General features: G+C 50.1%; 1 protein-coding gene across 5 annotated transcripts in view; it reads right to left on the reverse strand.

The window, feature by feature from the left end:
- AFAP1 (actin filament associated protein 1) overlaps positions 1 to 20,599 on the reverse strand; it is a 139,298-nt gene extending 118,699 nt beyond the window's left edge. For all 5 annotated transcript variants that reach the window (XM_035005359.1, XM_035005360.1, XM_035005361.1 and 2 more), the window contains exon 1: positions 20,401 to 20,599. The gene's annotated coding sequence lies outside the window, so the exon portion shown is untranslated. The remainder of the gene's footprint in view (positions 1 to 20,400) is intronic.
- Positions 20,600 to 21,799: the final 1,200 nt, after the last annotated feature.

Raw genomic sequence — 21,799 nt, forward strand, 5'->3', positions numbered from 1 at the left:
TCTTATTTGGGCCACTGTTGTAGGCTTGCAGTGACCTGTCACTGGGGTTGGATTCGCATTTCCCTAACGGCCAGTGAGGCTGAACGACTTTCGTGGGCTCGCCGGTCACCTGCCCATCGTCTGCGGTGAACCGTCCCTCTGTATCCTTGACCTGCTTCCTAATTGCATTGTTTTTGTGACTGCTTTTGAGAGGTTTTTTTTACACATCCTGGACATGGGTCCTTTTTCATATACATGGTTTATAATGTCTCCTCCTGGTCTGTAGCTCGTCTTTAGAAGAACAGAAGCTTTTGATCTTGATGAAGCCAATCAACCAGCTCTCCCTTCCACGCTCTATGTGTCAATGTGCAGTACAAGTAAGATCTCTTTATAAGCCCTGCTTCTCAAAGGTTTCTGTGTTTTCCTTCTCAAAGTTTTATAGTCTTACATCTTACACTTAAGTCCATGATCTACTCTGAGTCGACTTTTGTTTATGGTGAGACTTAGGTCCGGGCTTATTCTGTTGCCCATGGATGTCCGGGTGCTCCAGGCAACGAGGTCCACTTTGTAACAGAGAGAGAAGCAGGCCAGTACAGCACCCCATCACAGCCAAGCCTTGTTCTGTGAAACTTTAATTCCAGTTACATACTGGGCAATGTAAAACGTCCAGTTCAAAAAAACACAGCTCTGAGCATTCGTACCTTAAAATTCTGATTTCTGCCTATGGTATCAGATACTGTGGTCATCGATATCACAAATAAAGCCTAAACAACAAGCTAAAACATATAATAAAAACAAATAGCACGTGTGTCTACTGATTAGGATCTTATTTCCCATCTGTTGGGGGAAAGGTGGGTCGTCACTGCAGACCCTGGTGGCTGGACAGAAAACGTGTGTCCTAGAACAAACCTGAAGTGTACTTCTCTCTCCTACCAAATGTTAGGGCTGAAATTTAGACATTAAATATTCAAATACTTCATATTCATTGAAGGCAGGATCGTTGAGTTCAAACTAATGTCTAGGGTCAATGACAAAGATACGCACTTCATGGCCATTCCAACCCAAGTTCGGCTCTCTGACCTCCAAGAGTTAAGGGCCCGTGGAATCAGGGACAGCTGCCTGACTCAGATAATCTGTGCTTGGTTCTGCTTTGCCACTTTCCAGCTATGTGACTTTGGGAGGCTCCCTCAACCCCATGGAGCTAATGGCCCTTATCATTAATGGGGGATAAACACCACCTCTGTCGCCCAGTTAGCGGGAAAGCAAATGTGCGCCAAGCTGCCTCCCAGTGCCCGGTACACGGTAAGCCCCTCCATTAGAGTGCGTAGCCTCATCATCCAAGGGAAGGAAAAACTTTCTTTTTCACTTTCCCAGCCTCAGCCCACATGCGATCAGCAGAGAACAGCAAAAGAAAGAAACAAAAACACATGCTCAATTTTTAATAAGAAATGTTTAAAACAAAACACAGTGGGGGAGGAGAGGGGAGAGAGGGAGGACTCGGAGAGAGAGATGCCGGGACAGCCCTCATTACTCCCCTCCTCCTCCCAGGCGACCATCAGACCCCACAGCTGGGGGGGGAGGTGCCTCCTCTGCTCAGAATGCCTCTCCCCAGGTGTTCGGAAACCGCCAACACCTTGAGATGGGCTGGCAGTGGGCTTGGGGTAGGAGAGCTACAACTTAAAGAAACCACAGCACAAAAAATGACCCACATAGGAGGTACTGACTGCTATAAATACTTGGTGGCAAAAGCTGATGTCATGCCTTCTCTACAGGAGACACCCAAATCAAACTCGCCCAAACAGCTGAGAGAGCGTAGAGCAGGCACCCAGCGCCGTGGCCACAAGTCCGATGCTGCTCTGTCCCCGAAGCATTTACGACCCAGCCACGGTGACCTCCAGCACCCGGCCCCGGCGCTCTGTGCTCTTCCCACATCTCACAAAGCTTTCTCACTGCACTGGCGTGACATGTGTGTCAACCAACGCACTCCAGAGCCCCGCTGCTCTAACCCCCGGCCCCTCAGCAGAACTCAGGGACGAGTGAAACGGCTTCTTCCAAGTGGGAAAGAGCAAGAGCGCCTGACCCACCACAGCCAGCATCGAGCCCTCTCAGCTGCTTGTAAGCGACCAGTCTAGTCCCGGGTGACTCCCCTTCCCACAGGGTTGGGGGTGACGGCTCACCAACTAGAGGGGCGTTAGCACTGACCTCGACTCAGGTGGCTTGAAATCAGTGTCAGATGAGCCGTCATAAAACCAAAACCGAATCTCTGACAAGTGTACAAGAGGGGGACAGAGAGTAGCGAAAACGGCTATCCCACGGGCCACCCAGTCACCTCCTCTCTGTGCCCCTTCTCCCTGACAGGGCCGGTCCCTCCCTGCACTGGCGGGGCCCAGCATCTGTGCGGGTCTCTCCTCTACCCCGTCCCAAACATGCTTTCAGGAAAAGCTCCTCGGATGGCGCCCCACCCAAAGTGTAGTCAATAAATGTTTCCTGCAATGAGTTAATGTCCATCACTTTAACTTAACAGGAATCCTTTCGGGGGCGCCTGGTGGCTCAGTCGTTAAGCGTCTGCCTTCGGCTCAGGTCATGATCCCAGGGTCCTGGGATCGAGCCCCGCATCGGGCTCCCTGCTCCGCAGGAAGCCTGCTTCTCCCTCTCTCACTCCCCCTGCTTGTGTTCCTGCTCTTGCTCTCTCTCTCTCTGTCAAATAAATAAATAAAATCTTTAAAAAAAAACAAAACAAAACAGGAATCCTTTCGAATGTGTCATCCCTCTTGGAAATAATGCCGTGAGCTGGAGCAGGCGGCTTCTCTCTATGACGGTTTTCTCATTTGTAAAATGATCAACGCTAACAATAACCACACTCACCCACAGGGTTGTTGTGGAAAATCACGTGACCCAGTTCGTGAAACAAGCTTAGCATACAGGACCAGACACATTCAAATGCTCCGTAAAGGTCAGTAATCATTAGCTACGATTACTTGCCCTCCACGGGCAAAAGAGCCAGTTAGATCTACACATATCATCACAGAAGGATGTCTGTCTATACTACTGGGGTAGAGGTGTGAACAGTGTGTACCAAATACTATTTGTTTTTTTAAAAAAATACCTCCAAAATGTACATTTATATTTGTATGTACCCTGGAAAAGATCTGGAAGGAAACACACCAAATATTAATACTGGTTACCCCAAAGACAGTGAGGAAAGAATCATTCCCCTTTGCCCTTTGTCTCACTTAACTATCTATCTGAATTATTTTCAGGGAGCATCTATTCCTTCTGTGGAGTTTCTCAAAGGAATTCGCCGCCACTTTTCCGGAGAAGCAAGCTGCATCAGGAGGGTAAAGAGAAGCTGAACCGCATGAACCTGAGTGTCAAGTCCAAGCTTGGGGTACACATGTGCACCAAACTCCCGCAGACACAGACCACCGTCCCTCCACCTTCTCTCCTGTGGCCTAATCCAAGACTCAGAGATTGAGATTGTTCTAAGCAGCCTCATGCTTTTTGCGTGTGTCTTCCTCAGAGCAGTCGGGAGGTTTGGGGCCCATCAACCACCCTGAGGGACCTGGCATCAGCCTTCCAAACCCGTCCAGTGTGCGCACCTGCCCAGCGTCACTAGCTTGCCCCTCCGTGTCCGAAACTGGACTGCAATCCCTTGTGGCCTCAGACGCACCTGCATTAGCTTGTCATTCCCAGCACACTCGGCACCGTGCACCCAATACAACAGAGAGTAACTGTGCTAGGAGGCACCTTAGAACACATGTCATCGCCATTCTACTTACAAAGGGACATGGATCCAGGAAGGGACATGACCTGTCTTCGGTAACGTGGCGAGTTATCGCTCGAAGCAGGGCGGAGCCAGGTCTCCTGACTCCCAGAAGAGTGCTGGTGTGCAGTCCCATAACGAGTATTCATGTGTTTTGTAGGCCTTGAAAGTCCTCACTGCTATAAAGAGTAAACACGATTTCTCTGGGACTGCTCAGCCCAGAGTCCTGAACGCCCACTGCTGGAAAAAGGGTAAAGTCCCGTGGCTTATTAAGATGATCCATCAGAAAGACAGCATAGCTGACAGGGAGGGGGATTCACACAGATTATAATTAGCTCAGTGACCCAAACAAACCAAACCAAAACAAAACAATCCACCTGAATAGAAAACTTAAGTCTGATGACAAATTCAAGACAGATCCACAACACTGGGAACGTGATGGCTAAAACACAGAGCTATCAGATAACTGGTTGTACGTAAGTATGGATCTAAAATTTCCATACTTTTGGAACAGGAGGGCTATCTGGAATTTGTCAGAAAGGCCCTTTTAAACAGTATTATTTGATTCCTACCACAAAAATAAATAAACGTACATTTATACATACATACACAATTCATGTATGAATTATACTGTTCAGTTCATATATTGGGAAGTTGGACAATATCAAAATTGTTATGCACAATCGTTTTAGACTAAATTCATAGTGTGGTATGCAATGGTCCATATTTGGGGGGGTCACCTTTCTCCGGATGACAGCAAAACCCAGGGGCTTTATAGGCAGATTTTATGCTGTCACTAGACTGGATAAAAGAAAGAAGGAAAGAGAATTTAATGATCAAGGGAGCAAATTTAATTACTCAACTGTACTTGCTTCCCCAAACAATCTTGTAAGTCACATGGAAAATATAATTTACTGAACACAGACAGCTGCTACAAATTGAAAGTGTTCCTAACAAGGTTCCCTTTCTCTTACCAAAAAGCTGGAACCCCTCAAACACAAATGGCCTAGACTTTGCCCTTAGAATCAATCTATATCAAATGGTTTGAGAAGTCAAGACAATTTATTTTTTTAAAGAATTTATTTAAGAGGGCACCTGGGTGACTCAGTCGGTTAAGTGACTGCCTTCAGCTCAGGTCACGATCCCAGGGTCCTGGGATTGAGTCCCGCATTGGGCTCCCTGGTTAGCAGGGAGTCTGCTTCTCCCTCTGACCCTCCCCCCTCTCTTGCTCTCTCTCTCTCAAAAAAAAAAAAGATCTTAAAAAAGAAAAGAATTTATTTGAGAGAGAGAGACAGAAAGCAAGCAAGCACGAGGTGGGCGAAGGACGGAGGGAAAGGGAGAAGCAGACTCCCCGCTGAGCAGGGAGCCTGAAGTGGGGCTCAATCCCAGGACCCCAGGATCATGACCTGAGCCGAAGGCAGACGCTTAACCAACCGAGCCACCCAGGTGCCCCAAGAAGTCAAGACAATTAAGGTATGTTTTGAGATATAAAAGAATCTACTAACGTTATTTTACCATCTGCACTGCCTTTTGAGGACTATCCCTAGACTCAATAAAAAATTCTCTTACTCTGAAAATTCCCTCTGCATACACGCACATGTGCCCACACGCACACACAGACACACGCACACACACACACGCACACACACATGGCCTGTAATTCCAGGAGAAGGAGTAAACAGTACATAATTACTGTCAAAGGCAATGTATATTTTATGTCAGCTTGCCTCCAAAGAAAACAGATTTTGAAATTTAGAAGGCTACATTCAGGTCATGGCTTACCTATCTCTAGGAGACTAGGCAAATTCCCTAATCTCTCTTAGCTTCAGTCCCCTACTCCTTAAAATAGACACATTTTTTTTTAACCTAGCTATAACACTGTCAAAGAACAAAACACGTGAAGACTTACTGTGTTGTCAAGGGGAGGGAAAACCGGCCCCTTAAACGATGACAGGGAGAGGGTTAAATGGTCCAACCCTGATGAACGGGATCCCAGCAACACCCAATCAAAATTTCAAGCGTGCACACCCTTTGACCCAGCAGCTCCACTTCTAGAACCATCTCATGAACATACTCGTGCTCCTGCACAGGAGTTACATAAACACAGCAATGCTTCTTATTCTAAAAGACTGGGAACGATGTCAACGTTGAATAATAGTGTTCATACTACGCCTACCTCTGTGTTTTTTCAAGAAGACACAATTATCCATAAACGCTTGACCGTGCTCAGATAAGCCTCAAGGATGCAAACGCAGCTGGTCACGTGGTTACGGGAGCTGGACCGGGGACCAGAGTGGGGCCCCCTTTCACTCTCTAGCACCCTTTGAATGTCGCCCCACTGCTCATGTCACGTGGTCAAAATACAGGACTGAGGCAAGCATTTCTAACCTGACTATAGAAGAAATAAGGTAACTAGTAACAGCTACCTCACAGGATCATTGTGTTAATTAAATAAGGCACAAAATGTCAGAGTTCTAGGGATGACAGCGCAATTTTGATCGGGGTGTCGGAGAATGGGTCATGGAGAGGGAGTACTTCACACCTCAAAGGATGGGCAAGGTTGGAAGAGGCAGCCGTGCGCAGAGGAAGCGTGAGAGAGCATAAATTGTACATGCAGCTCTTACATTGGGCTTCAGGAAAGGGCTCACACGACTAGCTGGAGTGCAAGGTTGGTGCCAGTAAGGGAGAAAGGAACCCAAACCTACAGATGGCATCTAGATCACGAAGGCCTTGAATGCCGAGCCAAGGAATCGGCCCTGTCTTAACAACGGAAAATCGCAAAAGGGGTTTGTATAGATGGGGAATGCTAAAAGTAGGACACCATACGTGATTTATTCCTGCCACGGGGTAGGGTGGAGAGGGCTGAGGAAGCTATCCTAATACAGACAAGACGCCATTGGGAGGACATGAGCAAGGGTACTGGCCCCGGGATCACGGGGCTGTCTCCACATACAAAGTACCATGTCTTTATTTTTATAGCACTGCCAACTTATATACAGACTACAGTATTCTAGAACCATGTCTGTATTAAATTAATCATCTCGGCCATAGACCACAGACTGGGGGTGTAAACAACAGAAGTGATTTCTCCCAGTTCAGGAGGCTGGAAGTCCAAGATCTCGGCGCCCGTCGATGCGGCCCCTGGGGAGAGCTCTCCCCTGGCTTGCAGACGGCCACCTTCTCGCGGTGTGCCCACACCATGGAGACGCAAGCTCTCCGCTGTCTCTTCTTCCCAGGAGCCTCCTCTCATAGGACCAGGCCCTACCCTCACGACCTCATCTAACCCCGTGTACCTGCCGAAGACTCCACTCTGGTACCATCATACCGAGGTGAGGGCTTCACCAACTGAACATGGGGGGGTCCACAACAGTGTCCTGTCAATCATGTTGAATCAGCAAAGGAAGGAACAGGAAAAAAGGTAAACTATATGTCAACAAGTCAATATCGTTTACATTTATAACACGCAAAGGCCAACTTAAAATTTCTGTGCTAAAAAGAATGAGAAACAGGGATAAATGAAAATCAGTTAGAAAAATATTTCATTTTGGGCTGCACATTTACTTTCCTGTGGCAGGTACGTGAGCTTTTACTCCCAGCTTTGCCACCAAAAACGCTAGAGCATTTCCCTGCGTCCTAGTTTATCAGTGCGATCAGTGGGCTGACCCACAGTTCAATACCCCGATGTCAATAAAGGTGACAAAACTCACTTTCACTGACCAGGTGGACAAGTGGAGACCAACCACAAAGTACACAGGAGACGAGAAACTCAGGGATTCGGATCAACCACAAAGTGGATAACAAAGACCCAGCCGTGGACAAAAGCAGATTTTTGTAATGATGAATGAAACATGTAACCACGCCAAGGGGATATTACTGAAGCCTTCCTATTTTAAACCTTGGAGGTAATGGCCCTACAGTTTACAGGCACTCTGATGTAAATGTCAGTATGAAAAACTTTTTCCAGCGGCCACATGAAGCTACAATACCCAGAGCAACCTAGCCCCTTACCCACAGTGACCCTCCCAGGGAACTGGTTCCTTACCCACAGTGACCCTCCCAGGGAACCGGTTCCTTACCCACAGTGACCCTCCCAGGGAAGTGGCTCCTTACCCACAGTGACCCTCCCAGGGAACCGGTTCCTTCCCCAGAGCCACCTGCTCAGGGAACTGGCCCCTTACCCAGAGCAACCTATCCCCTTACCCACAGTGACCCATCCAGGGGTCAGGAAGACAGACTGCTATCTAAGAAAAGTCCAGCAACCCAACCATAACCCCTGTGACCATCAGCCAGGACCGGATCGATAATGGACACCTTCCCTGATTTCTGTCCTGCTTTGGACTTAGGACCAACCTGAGAAAGCCAAACCCACTGAGAGAAAGGAACCCCCTTCCAGCCTCCCCAGGCCCCCAGTCCTCATCGGGCTCACCCAAGAGCCCCCTTTTCTCCTCTGGGAAGCCCCCCTCCCCCGTTCTGCCTGCCTCTGGGTCTCTGCCAAGTGTGGGTGGCCGACCCCCCGCTCCAGCCAGCGCTGGGTACACAGCTTTGCCTTTCGCATATGTTTGTTCTTCATCTATTTCTACAAAGAAAAGTCTTAAACCAGGGGCTTTTCTCCAGATGGTCACTCCATAACTCAACCGTGACGCAGCTTGTCCCAAGTCTGGAGACATCATCATATCCCCCAGGCTCTTTCCACAAAGCCCCATGTACTGGGGTTCTTAGTCCTTCCCCCTACCACCAGGGAAGTGACCGGGTATTAAGGAAAGTTTAAGGGCTTTGGGGTTAAACCCCAGAGTTCATCAGCATCTCACTTCTCCACTTATAACCATACGATGTTGAGCAAGTCCCTTAACACCACTAAGCCTCTGTCTCCATCTTTAATAAAAATAGTATTTACCGTTCAGCTCGTATTGAAGGGGACGTTGTAGGTAAAGTGGTTCACACATACTCCCAGCTGTGGGCACCCCCATCCCGGCCCTCTCTCCCCCAGGAAGAATAGCAAGACACCTCAGGATGAGGCTGATGGCCCCTCACTCGGGCCCCTTTCAGTCAAGTACACGCGATGGCACCCAGGCTCTCGGAGGGCCACGAAAAAATGTTTGTTTCCACTTTTCAACTTAGGTATGGGTCGTTCCAACTCGCACTCAATGATCCTTCGTTAGGAAGTGATTTCTCCACGCTGCCCCTCACTTCCACTTTTAGCAGACTCGGATGTGCCCTATTCACTCACTCCTAAATCTGCTTCAGAATCAGAAACGAAACTTTAATCGCCCACACCGTTCCGAGTGCCTTCCCTGCGGAGCTAGAGCCCGGACGCCGTGCCAGGCAGCCCAAGCTCCCTCCCACAGCCCAGCCGCACCGTCCCACCGGCAGCTCCGGGAGGCCGCGCCTGACCCAGGCGGCCTCAGGTCCACCAGGCCTGTAGCTGCAAACCAAGGATGCAAATTTCACCACCCGACAGCGACCGCGACAGATCCCACCCGTGTCTCCGCACCGCCGCTCCCTACTCAAGCCAGAGGCTCCCACATCCGCCCCTTCGCTGCCGCCGCAGGTACCCCCAGGCTGGGTGCTGTTCTTCACTCAGGTGCACCTGAGTCAGAGCTGTAACGGCTACGAGTAGCCCCGGGCGTGCTGTTCCACTCAGGAAGCCTCGTGCACGCTCCACGTTCATTACCTCGCACGCCCGCTCCCCTGACCAAGCAGGCAGTGTCTCCACGTTGTCCAAGTGGCTCACAGAAGTTACCGATGAGCCCAAGGCTGCACACTGCTAATCACTGAGTGGCAGAGCCAGATGCCGGCCCGGGTCTGGGGGGCCTGTGTCTCCGCCCTCAGCCTGGTTGCTCTCCCCAAGCGCCGTGGGCAGCCGACAGACTGCCAGGATCCGCAGGCTTCAGAAATGCCCTCCACGGTGGTACAAGGGGCAGTTCGTCGTCAGGGAGGCAGGGTGTGGATCAGTAGAACCCTTCTGTTCTGTGGGGTTGTCTCACCCAGAGGACGGACGGGCTGAGAGTTACGCGTGATGGCCCTCACGCACAGTACGGAAGCTTCCTTTGCACTCCCCCAAATACAGGTGGCACGCGGGGTCCAGGCATGATAACACCCTCTGGGCCTTGCCTGACAGGTGTCCAACCGGGTGGGAGGCCCAGGCTCTTCTCTCACAGCCCAGGTTGGCCCAATCTGTCCCACATCGAAGATGTAACACATTCATGGCAGATAGACAGCTCCTTTGCTGTGGTCACTTCCTGCCCTGCACTAAAAATACCGTGAATTCGGGAAAGGCCATCCAAGGGGGACCGCCTGGAATCTTCGAAGGGCCGAGAAAGCGCCAGCTGCTCAGTTTCACCCTGGGAACCCCTTTCCTCCTCCACAGTCCACCTCCAAACCACGTCCTCTGTGGCGCCATGCCCCCACGCCCACTAACGTCCCAGAGCATCTGGTTCCCCCCTCTGCCTGCATTTGTCACAAGCCCAAGCAGCCAATGAACACACAATATGTCTGCCCCCCTCCCCGCACAGCTGTCCGGGCCGCCTGGACCGGGACTCCCGCCCCCAGACGAGGCGCTCTAACTGCCCAGTGGCTGATGGACGGAGTGAGCGCGGGGGGGCACGGCGCACGGACACCGAAGACCCGCCCGCACCACAAGGAGCGCCCTGCAAGAGCCACCGGGCCGCCCAGCGGAAGTTGCTGGCGCTGTGAAAAGCTCCATTAAGACAGTTCCTGGCACACCAGTCAACTCAGCGCCGAGACACCAAGAAGTCCGAGCAGATAAAGAGGCCAGTGTAGCATGGAGTCAGGAGCCCAGGCTTTGGCCTTAGCAGTTGAATTCCGCTTACCATGTGATCTTGAGCAAGTTATTCAATGTCCCCTCCTCTCTGGTTTTTAAACTGAGATACAGCTGACATCCAACAACGGACTGCTTTGAGGTGTACAACATCAGGATTTGATACATGTGTATGTTGTGAGGTGATCGCCACGGTAAGTCTGGTTCACACGGATCACTTGTAAAGCATTACCGATTTTTCTTCTCATGATGAGAACTTCAAATACACCACACAGACGGCTAACTCTAGTCCCCAGGAGTCTCGTCTCGTTCTGTCACCTGCAAAATGAGGACATGACCTACCACAGAATGGCTGCAAAGGTGAAGAGAGGTGTGGACGTGAAGTGCTTGGCACAGTGCCTCGGGCACAGTAAGCACTCAACCCACAGATGCAGTAGTGATGGGGGAGGTGATACAGGACGCCGAGCTTCTCAGAAGGTCCTACAGACAGAATGCTGGGGTTCCCTCAAAATCCCTACGTTGAAACTGAACCCCCAAAGGGATGGTCTTAGAAGGTGGGGCCCTCAGGCCATCGGGTCATGAGGATGCAGCCCCCCCTGAATGGGATTAGTGACCTTATAAAGGGGACCCCAGAGAGCCCCATTATCCTTCTACCACATGAGCACAATGCAAGAAGGCGTCATCTGTGAGCCAGGAGGGCCCACAGCAGACACTGAATGGGCCAACACCTTGATCTTGGACTTCTGGCCTACAGAACTCCAGATACAAAATTCTGGTGTTTACAAGCCACCTGGTCTTTGGTATTCTGCTACAGCAGCCTGAACAGACTGACACAGAGGGTCGCTCTTCAAGAGCAGGAAAATTGAAATAACCCATCTGGAGAAAAAATTCAAGTAACTTACCTATAACCTCCCAACATACGGATCTGAATTGATTGGGAAGAGGGGATTTTCACAATATCACGCCACATGTCCTCAAGATTCATCCTGATTGTCACTTTCACTTTTGTTTCCGTATCAGAGAGTTAACGTAACTGAGAATTGCATGCTGTACATGTTCCGAAAAACCATTTACTTTTCAAGAGCCATTCTCGATGTAGGGTTCCATGCGTTCTCCTTTCCTCTTCGGACATCTGTCACACATGTCTTCATCAAACACCCCCCCCAGGAGGCCTGTGTCCTGCTCCCAAGAAGCCATTTCTATTTACTACTTCTGGTAGAAAGTTCCAGACTAGCTGACAGCCCCAAACCTAGCTCCACCCACCGAGGCTAAAAATACCCCTAGTATGTGGCACCATTACCTAGTGTCCAGAACAAGAATCCATCATTACTACTACGACTTTCCCCTTTTCCTACTATTTTTTATGGTTAAAAAATGACCCCAAAAAGGAGATTTCTCAGTGCTGCCTGCCCCCAGCAGTGCTGCATACCACGTGTATGGGTACAATCAACTAGGAGCGCGCCAGGTCAAGTAAAAGGAAACAAGGATTTCCAAACTCTGAACTCACTGATGGCAGCCACACACAGAGTACCGAATGGGCACTCTTAGATTTACAAAGTGGAGGGCAAAATTTAGCTGCGACATGCATGGATGGGAAAGAAATGTGTTTGAAGAAGGTGTCTGGAAACACAAACGCTGTGCCTCATGCCGCCAAGGACGGAGAGATAACCTTTTTTTTTCCATACTGAAAAATAGATAATGGGCTGAAAGGTAATTTTTCTCACAGACTGCAGTCGTGCCATGAAGCTACTATCAAATATTTCAGACTTTGTTAGATAATCAAACTGAGAAACCATATTAAAATAAACCTTTCCTCCAGGAAGCAGAGCGCAATAAAACCACATCTATGCACATCCTCAAAACCAGAAAGGATGGAACTGTAAAAAATATGTATTTTCAGGGACCATAAACGAGTTCCTAATATTAAAAAAATACGTATATAACAATAAAAATTCATAGGAGGGTTTAGAGAAAAGGCTGGAGAAATCTTCCAAAAAGGAAATAAGAGACAAAGGAGTGGGTAAAGAGAAGAGCGCAGAAGACCCGTAGGGGGATGTGTGCTCAGAATAAAGGACAGGAGTCCACGGATGGGGCAGGGCCCACCAAGTGCCCAACACAAGGAACAAAAACAAGACCCACATCATGACATGACCATCACAAAATTTCCAAACACCAGGAACAACAAAGGCCTAAAAGATTACACAAAGGAAAATGTGGGTCACCTACAAAGAAAAGGCTTTGGACACATCAACTGTCACACTGGAACTTGGAATTCTGAGCAGTGTCTTCAAAATTCTGCAGGAAAATTATTTCTAGCCCAGAATTCTATACTCAGACAAATGGTCAATTACATGCGAGAATATCAACATTATACAAGATCTCAAAAAATATATGTATTTCTTCGACAGCTACTGGTGTATATGCTCCACCAGAGTAAAAGAGAAAACTAAAAAGGAGGAATCTTAACCCAGGAGAGCGTGAAAGAAACTCTCAGGGTGATAGGGAAGATCTAGGAGGACAGTCGCAGTAGGCCTAACAAGGAGGCACTGGAGAGGAAAGGCAGCAGGATGAGAAGTTCAGAAGAATTATTACCTGGTGGGTGTGGATGTACTGAGAGGAGACTGACACTTCTGGGGTGAGGGGTGAATAAAGGACAGATACAAAGAAAACAAAGCAAAACAAACTCTAGGAAAAAAGAAAGGAAATGTAATCAAAACAGACCAAACATCTCAGCTGTGAATAATATCTCCACAGTTGTCGTAAGTGCTGCTGAATTCTTCAGCAAAACCTTTAACATAATCACACGGAGAGAACAGGGCAGAAAGAGGTGGCAGTGGGAGGAGGCAGTAGGATAAGTGATCTAAATCGGCTTCTTAACAGTAGGATGTTTCACACACACAAAATCTGGAGGAAAGAGCTGAAACGTTAAAATGATGGCCACTGAGGAGCAGGAATCAGGGTGGAGAAGGGCAGGGTAGGTGATTGCTGTGTTTTTGTTCTAAGTCTCACAGAACTTTTGACTCTTAAAACTGTGTGCCTGTAGAACTTTGTTCAAAATGAGCATTAAATTTTTAAACAAAATCTGATACTTGACTAGCAGGAAGATCACATTGAGTGGTGTGTTCAACCTTCTGGAACCCAGCCCCGTTGAAAATGAATGGCAAGCTGGAACTCCTCTCCCCACTAAACACACACACGGGTGTGGACACACAAAATGTTTGCCCAGGATCACAGGCAGTTCATAAATTCCCGAAGGCCAGCTTTAAAGCCTTAGAATTCTAGATTCTGCTTTCTTACAGGAAGTTTATTTCAAATCGGAGCTTGTCATTTGTTGTAAAGGAAAAAAAAATCCTTATCAAAAACAATTAAAAACACCTACATGATCAAATGAGGTCATGCTTGGTCTTAAATCCTTGGTGACCATCACCAGTTGTTTCCTGGACCACGAAATACACCTCATTCCTAATCATCAATGAAAGTGAAAACTTGGTTTTATTGGGCTTTGCCTCAGCCTTGAAACAGACTCTCTAAAACTCAGGAATGTGAATCCCCTTTGGGTTGACTCAGCTGTTTCCATTCTAGAAATGGACATGGAATCCTGCACTCTCTACCCCATGAGGACAGAGTCCTTCATGTAAACCTTGAAAAGGCAAGGCCCTAAATGCCCACCACCACCCGCCCCCCGCCCCAGCTGGTTTTTCTAATTGAGGAATTACTCTAATGACTTCTTAGCAAAACTTCTCTAATCAGAGCGGACCACTTAAGTAGCCCAAAGCACAAAAGTTACTCTGCTTTTGATTGAGGGTCTCTCATGCTGTAACCCCACCCACAGCTCAATAGCGAATCAGAAGAACTGCCTCGTCACTTAATAGGGATCTTAACGGTCCTGCCGATTGGCTTAAAATTCTGGTGCCTTCATTAACTTACATATCAATTCAGGTAACAGTAACAACTTCATCGGTCACTGCTAAATGGATCTGCTAATAGTGGAAGGCAGAATAATGGTCCCGAAAGATGTCCAAGCTCCAATCTCTGGAACCTGTGACTATGTCACATTACATGGCAAAGGGACTTAGCCTTATATGGGGAGGTTATCCTGGGTTATCTAGGTGGGCCACATCTAATCACATGGGCCCTTAAAAGCCAAGAACTTTCTCCAGGTAGAAGAAGAGATGTGGCAGAAGCAGAAGTTGTCCCTGCTGGTTCTGGGCTCATGGGTGTGTGTGCAAGGACGAGAAAGAGGTCTCTAGGAGCTGTGGGCGGCCCTCCGGCTGACAGCCAGAGAGGAAACAGGGGCCTCACTCCAACAACTGCAGGAACTATATTCAGCTGATAATCTGCACGAGCTTGGCAGCAATTCTCCCCCAGATTCTCCAGGAAGGAACGCGGCCCTGCCCACACCTTGTTTTTTGCCCGGTGAGGCCAGTCAGACTTTTCACCAGGAGAACTGTGAGATGACAGATCTGTGTTGTTTTAAAGCTGCTGAGTGTGGGGTAATTTGTTACAGCAGCCACAGGAAGCCCATACGGTGGCAGATGTGAAAACACCCAGCAGGGTGCTGTCACCTTGTTGACATTCGAAAAGAGTAAACCGACTGAAGTCAACAGACAGCCATGGCCAGCCAAACATTTAGAGATTTGTTCTGACAAATGCAGATTTGGGGAATTACCAAGTGCCCAGAACATTCTACAAATTTTAGGTTTCGGGTAATTCACTGCCCTTCAACTTAGAAACCTGGGATACCTGTCTTGTCCGATAAACTCTAAGTAGTATGTAGGGGAATAAATGCTGGATTGTGTGCACCATCCCGGCCCCCAAACTTTCCTACGGACCTCTGGCAGCGCTTACTGCATGGTACTGAGATCATACCCAGGTTTGCTTCTCCCCCTGGACCATGGAGCCCCCCGCCCTTCATGCAGGAGTCACGGAGTCCCACCTCATATGTCCACATCTACCATAGGATTTGGGCACGTCGCAGGTAACCTGTATAAAGGTTTGTTGAGCTGCGTGACAGTATAATTTAATATCTGTGTATAAAAGGTAGATTCTTTGAGGACTAGTGCTGTGTTTTATTAGCCATTGTATCCCTCCCACTGGGAGGTGGGGGGAGCTCAGAGGCACTGAGCAGTGGGTAGAGAGAAAGAAAAGGCAGGAGGGACAGAAAGAGACACTGGGAAGTACTGCAGTCTCCGGAGCAGGCTGGCCTGTGGAGGGGAAGGCCCGAGAAACCCTGGAGCTGATGCCCGCTGCCCACTCGTGCTGGGTAGCTCCGATGTGAACCGGCGAGTGCTTGCTGACCTTGACCTCAGACTGCCTATTGCCTTTTCCTACAGCAAAACAGGTCACTCAGGAACTGAAATGTCAAGAAAGTGTGCTTCGTGAAAGGAGCATCCATGGGATCGCACAAGCCTGAAGAGACAGTTAAAGGGTACATTATACACACACCATCATCTTGCTTACAAAGGATTAGTGGTGACTCAACGTGATGTTTCCCCACAATGCTGAAGTATCAAACAGCACTGGCCAATTAAAGGTAAAAATCCTAAATGAAGTTGCCTGACACAGCTCATACTAAGGGCCATCTGTACGTTAAACATTTAGAGATTTGAAGAACAACCTGGATTCACTAAAGTGTTAATGAAGTAATTTTTTTGAAAATCCTTGGCAACATCATATTTTACAACTTACAAATTGCATTACTTCCCTGATTTCATTGCGTCCCCAGAACAACCTCTTGAGCTACACGGAAGAGGCATAATGAACAGCTAACTCCATTTTACAGCTGAGGGAGCTGAAGTCCAAAGATGCACTTGGACTTCACGAAAGCCTTACTAGGACCGAGTCTCTAGTTCATGTCTCCTGTCCAAGAGAACCAAAGGAAGTAGTCTTCACTGTGTCACTTGTCTTTACATCCTGCCAACATCCAAAAAGATCTTGAGTGAGGTAGCCTGCAATAACAGGCACATACATGGTGAGGACTTTAAAAAGAGAGAAGAAAATCCATTTGGTGGGTGATATGGGGTTTGGGGTGGAGGTTAGGCTTGAACACCAAAGACTGACTTTGAGGCATATAATACGTAAAAGAAAAAGGTGATTTATAGAACATCGTAATCTCAAAAAAAAAAGGAAGCACCATCAGTCCTTGAAAGCAGGGTGAATGAGGCTTTGTGTTTGGGCCCCTGAGTGGGAGTGAGGGGTCCTCTCTTCCTTCAGTAAAGAACAAGAGAGGACAACTTTGAAATGCAGAGTCCAAACTCTACCATCTCTAACCCCAGGCATTCCATTCCATGGGAGACTCCTTTTCATTGGATCCATATAAAGATCCAGCCGTCTATGAATGAAATGGTCATCTTGACACAGAATAAGCATTAACTAGTTAAGTTTCAGTGAGAATATCAATACATCCTAAGAAAACCACAAAGAAGATCCAGATGAGTTTCCGAAGGCCCTTCCTAAAATAAAATCACTAACAAACCACATGTAGTATGTAACAAAGCACTTTCTTTTTAATTAGGAAAGGATGCAAAACAAAAAAAGGACAAAACTCCTACTGAGTTAAGTGAAAATCCTAATTCACAGGCATTGCTACCAGACGGCTTATCCTATTTTTAATCCCGGTTTATCCTATTTTTAATCCCCAAAGAAGACTAGCAGAGAAAACTATGTATCCTTTCTATAGACAGACATGTGGCTTTCAGGAAATCAAGCACACCAAATTCCCATTTTACTAAACAGATAAATTGGAGAGGAGATTAATAGTTTAAAGGATTAATTACTATATTCCTTAGACTTGGAGTTTCCTTACAGGCCATTCAACATTGGAGATAATTTTTTGTAAGCAACAATTTTAAACTGTGCTTTAAGCCATTATATAAAGTCACATGCACCTACTCAAGGCACTCTCCAAATTCCACTTATTTCAGACTCCCCAAATTAAAATCTCTGTGAGAGACTGGGACATACAGAAGCCTACAGTTGGCCGCCTTCATATGACACTCAAAAGATCAACGAAATGCTCCAGACAAGAGTTCTGCACCCAATGACTTCACTAAGGAAAACATCAAACCAATCTGATAAGATGCAGATGTTGCAAGGACAACATAACTATAAAGAATATGCAAGACAATATCAAAATGTTGCTTCAGTTTCCTTCATAGACTCCTGTCCTTAAATCTGAGACAAAGGATACACCCATGCACCTAAACTTTTTGAAGAAAAAGAAAAGAACTGCCACTTTCGAATCTGTATTTTTAAAGATCTCCACTTGTGCTAAGAGAGCTTTCCTCTGCTCTATTTGGTTAAAAGAATTAAAGGTTTAGGACTAAGAAGATTCTTGCCCCGTGTTAAGACTCTCAAAGGTGAAGAAAGTCAAGCCCAGAAGGGGTAGCTTTGCCGGAACAAGCAGTAACTTAATTCTGGAGGCAGAAGTAGACCGAATGAATGCTAATCAAGTACCCTATACTCACTCGTGCGGCAAACACTAGGAAGTAACAGCAAATATTATTCTAAAAACCCTTGGGAGAGTTGAAAAATTGCAGAACTGTGAAGAAATAAATCACATGAAATATCTGGAACCATGGTACAGAAAAAAAAAAAAAACCCTCCCATTTAAATACGCCTCTTCTCAGCTCTGGATACAAACTGTGCGCATCTCTATCAGAGCATTTATCACACCATATTACAGCTCACCGCTCTGTCCTAGAAGACCTCAGCTCTAGAGGGCAGGACATAGGATTCAGGGAAGGCTTCCAGGAGGAGGAGTCACCTAAACTGACAGGGAAGAATGGGTAAGAGGAGCTGCAGGTGGGGGAGAGGGGTCTGCATGCTGAGTTTGGACTGTATAAGAGCAACAACTGCATTATTACCACATTTTCGTCCTGTCCTCCTGTTATTTATACACCATCTTGTTCACAAAGAATTTCAGTTTGGATATTAGAACTACTTCTGCTTATGCCTCAGTCTTCTGCCTTGGACCAGAACAAAACACTCCTAAAAGGAAAAGACTGTCTTGTTCAACTTTGCATCCCCCAGAGAAGAGAATTATCCTTGGGACATTGTAGGTGTTTCCACTTTATTTAAGTGGCTGAAAGATACAGAGCCCGCAAGGTAGCTCAAGTCTTGACATCAGGCTGAAATCTGAGTTTCTCCACCCGCAACCTCACCCTCCCTAGCCCTTTGTCAACTTGACCTCTAACTGTAACTGCTTTGGCCTCATTCCGCGGGTGTGGATTCTCCTCCTTCAAATGCATTTTCCAGCCCGCCAAGAGAGTTTCCTCCACTCTCCAGGCGCTGAGCGCTGCAAAGTTAAATCTGGCTTTAAAGATTTTTTTTCTTCCCAATCCTAACGGAAGAAATCAAGGAGCACCAAGCAGAGGGGCTCAGCTCCCTCCAATCAGAGCCAGCTCTCGCGCTGGAGCAGGAAACGGGGCGGCCTGACGAGGGGTCCGGCAAGGTGACAGCCCGCGTTCCCGCGGGACCCGGGCCACGGAGAGGGGTGGGTTCCCGGAGAAGGGCAGCCCTGAGATGCCGCTCCCCTTTCTGCTCATTTGGCAAAACAAAAAAAAACCATAAACAATAAAAGAGCGAGTCAGCTAACCAGGCCAACTGCGCCCCTGGTGCACAACCCCGCTACACCCCGCCAGGCTCCCCTACCCGCACAAGGACCTCCTCACCACACAGACCAAGGCGCACGCGCTGGGGTGGTGGTGGTGGGATCACACCCCTACAAGCCCCAAGACGGGGGAGGGACAGGGGCAGAGTCTCCCAACTCGCTGGTGCCAGGACACCAGGAGCCCGCGTTGGCAACGCATTCATTTACCAGTCATGGGGGTGGGGAGCGAGAGAAAGAGCCTCTCACTCTCAGGGTGAGCAGGACCCCCACGATCAGAGTCCATGCAGTCATCCTCAATGAGACACAGTAACCCGGTCACACCATGGGGGGAGGGAAGACAGAAACAGTCTCTCCCACTGGCAGGCTGTCTGGGATTCCCCAGGCGCAAGGGCCCACGCAGAGCAACCTTCACAGACACACCGAACCAGCCACGCCGTAAGGGGAGCGGGGACCGAGACAGTGTCCCCACTCTGATCAGAACCCCCGCGCGCGCACTGACGCGCGGGTCCACAGAGGGTCGCAGCAGGCGCGGAGCCCCCTCGATGCCCCCCAAGGCCGAGACAATGCCAGGGCGCCCAGATGCGCGACGGCCAGGTCAGTCCTGGTCCCCATCCTCCTAGCGCTCAGGGCGGCGGCCGCCACCTCTGGCAGCGACCCCGCGGTGGCCGCGCTTGGACCTGTGCCACACCCGGCCCTAGGACCCCCGCCGCCCCCGGATCCCTGCCGCCTGGGACCTCCACCGACCCAGGACCCTCGCCCAGCCCCGGGACCCCTGCCGCCTGGGACTCCGTCCAACCCCTGGACCTCCACCTGGCCCTGAAACCCCAGTCGGGCCCGCGGACCCCCACCCGGCCGAGAACCTCGCCCAACTCGAGACCCCCGCCGGCCCGGGACTCCAGCCACCTGGGACCTCCGCCAGGCCCAGCCCGGCCGACCGGCCCTGGGACCCCCGTCCAGCTCCCGGACCCCCACCGGCCCTGGTCCCTCCCCCGGCCCCGGAACCCTGACCGCCAGGACCTGTTCAGCCCCAGGACCCCCACCCGGCCCCGAGACTCCCGTCCAGCCCCTCGACCCCGTCCGTCTCCGGGACCCCCGTCCAGCCGCTGGACCCACACAGGTGCTGGCCCCTCGCCAGCCCCGGGCCCCGTCCGGCCCCGAGACCCCCGTCCAGCCCCTGGACCCACACCGGCCCTAGCCCCTCGCCCGGCCCCGGAACCCTGCCCGGCCCGGTCTCGGTCCGGCCCGGCCCCGCCGCCGCCGCCGCCTCACCTCCGGCCACCGCCTCGGCGGCACTCGCTCGGGGCCGAACGAAACAGAGCCAAGCAGCCGGAGCAGCCGCGGCCGCTGCAACAATGGGGCCCCGGGGCGGGGCCGCCTCCGCCTCAGCCCGACTCCGGCTCGGGCTCGGGCTCGGGCTCGGGCTCCGGCTCCGCGCGGAGCAGCCGCGGGCGCCAGGCTGCGGCCGGCTGGAGCAGCGCGCAGGCGCACACGCCCCGCCCGCGCCCCTACGCTCCGCCCCCAGCGGCGCCCAGCGCTCGGGGCCCGCCCCCCGACCAATGGGGAGGGAGCAGCGCGCAGGGGGCGGGGCCGGGGAAACAAAGGAGGGGGCGGGGCCGCGCCGGGGCGGGGCGGCGGGGCGGCGGGGCTGCGGGACAGCTAGCGGCCGAATCCGAGGCCCAGCCCGGGAAGGCCGAGCGTATGGACCGCTCGGAATCTGCTCAGCAGGCTGTGCTCACCCCAGACCCCAAACTCAGGTTTGTAGGGTTGGCCTGCGTTACAGAAAGGGAAAATGAGGCCCAAGGAGAGAGATCACCTGCCGCCCCAAGTCACACAGTCCTCCTGTTCACTCATTCATCTTTTATTCATTCGACAAACATTTTCGCAGCACAGAGGATATGCGTTAGGAATGGCGTAGAGGCAAACTTGGCCCTCCCCCGCAGAACCAGAGATATCTCGGCGTCACTTTAACGCATGATAGAGTCAGGAGCTGGGACGCCTGGGCGGCTCAGTCGGTTAAGTGTCTGCCTTTCGCTCAGGTCGTGTTCCCAGGATCCTGGGATCGAGTCCGGCACTGGGCTCCTTGCTTAGCAGGGAGCCTGCTTCTCCCTCTCCCTCTGCTGCTCCCCCTGCTTGTGCTCTCTTTCTCTCTGACAAATACGTAAATAAAATCTTGGGTGGGGGGGGGAAAGAGCCAGGAGTAAAGCTGTTGTCCTTTCCCACCTCAAAGCCTTTGTGGTTTTGCTATTTTGCATCTGAAATGCCCTCCTTTCCTCTCCTCTCATCCCCATGTATTCAAGTGTGGGTCATCTTGAAAACCTCTGTCCTCATTGTATTTTATCTTTCAGCATCATCTGACATGCATTCTGGGTTTCTCTCTACCTCCCGAGCTGCTCCTCAAGTCTCCAGGATCCATCCCCCTGCTCTGCTCAACCCCTACATCTTGGGGTGCTAGGGGAGCCCTTGGCTGGGGCCCGATGCCCTTCTATCCACCATGGACTCTCTTAACCAGGAAACCTCATGCTCTTTCAGGTTCCATACTGTGGTGATCGCCAGGTCTCTATCTCCAACCTTGCCTGACCCCCCTCCCAGATCCCCAGCTGGATGCCCACGAGGCATCTCTAACTTCTCATGGCCAACACAAGTGCTTTATTCAACAGCCCCCAACTGG

This window comes from Mirounga leonina, unplaced genomic scaffold (assembly GCF_011800145.1).
Source record: "Mirounga leonina isolate KUSES-001 unplaced genomic scaffold, KU_Mleo_1.0 Mir_129, whole genome shotgun sequence".
Classification (NCBI taxonomy): domain Eukaryota; kingdom Metazoa; phylum Chordata; class Mammalia; order Carnivora; family Phocidae; genus Mirounga; species Mirounga leonina.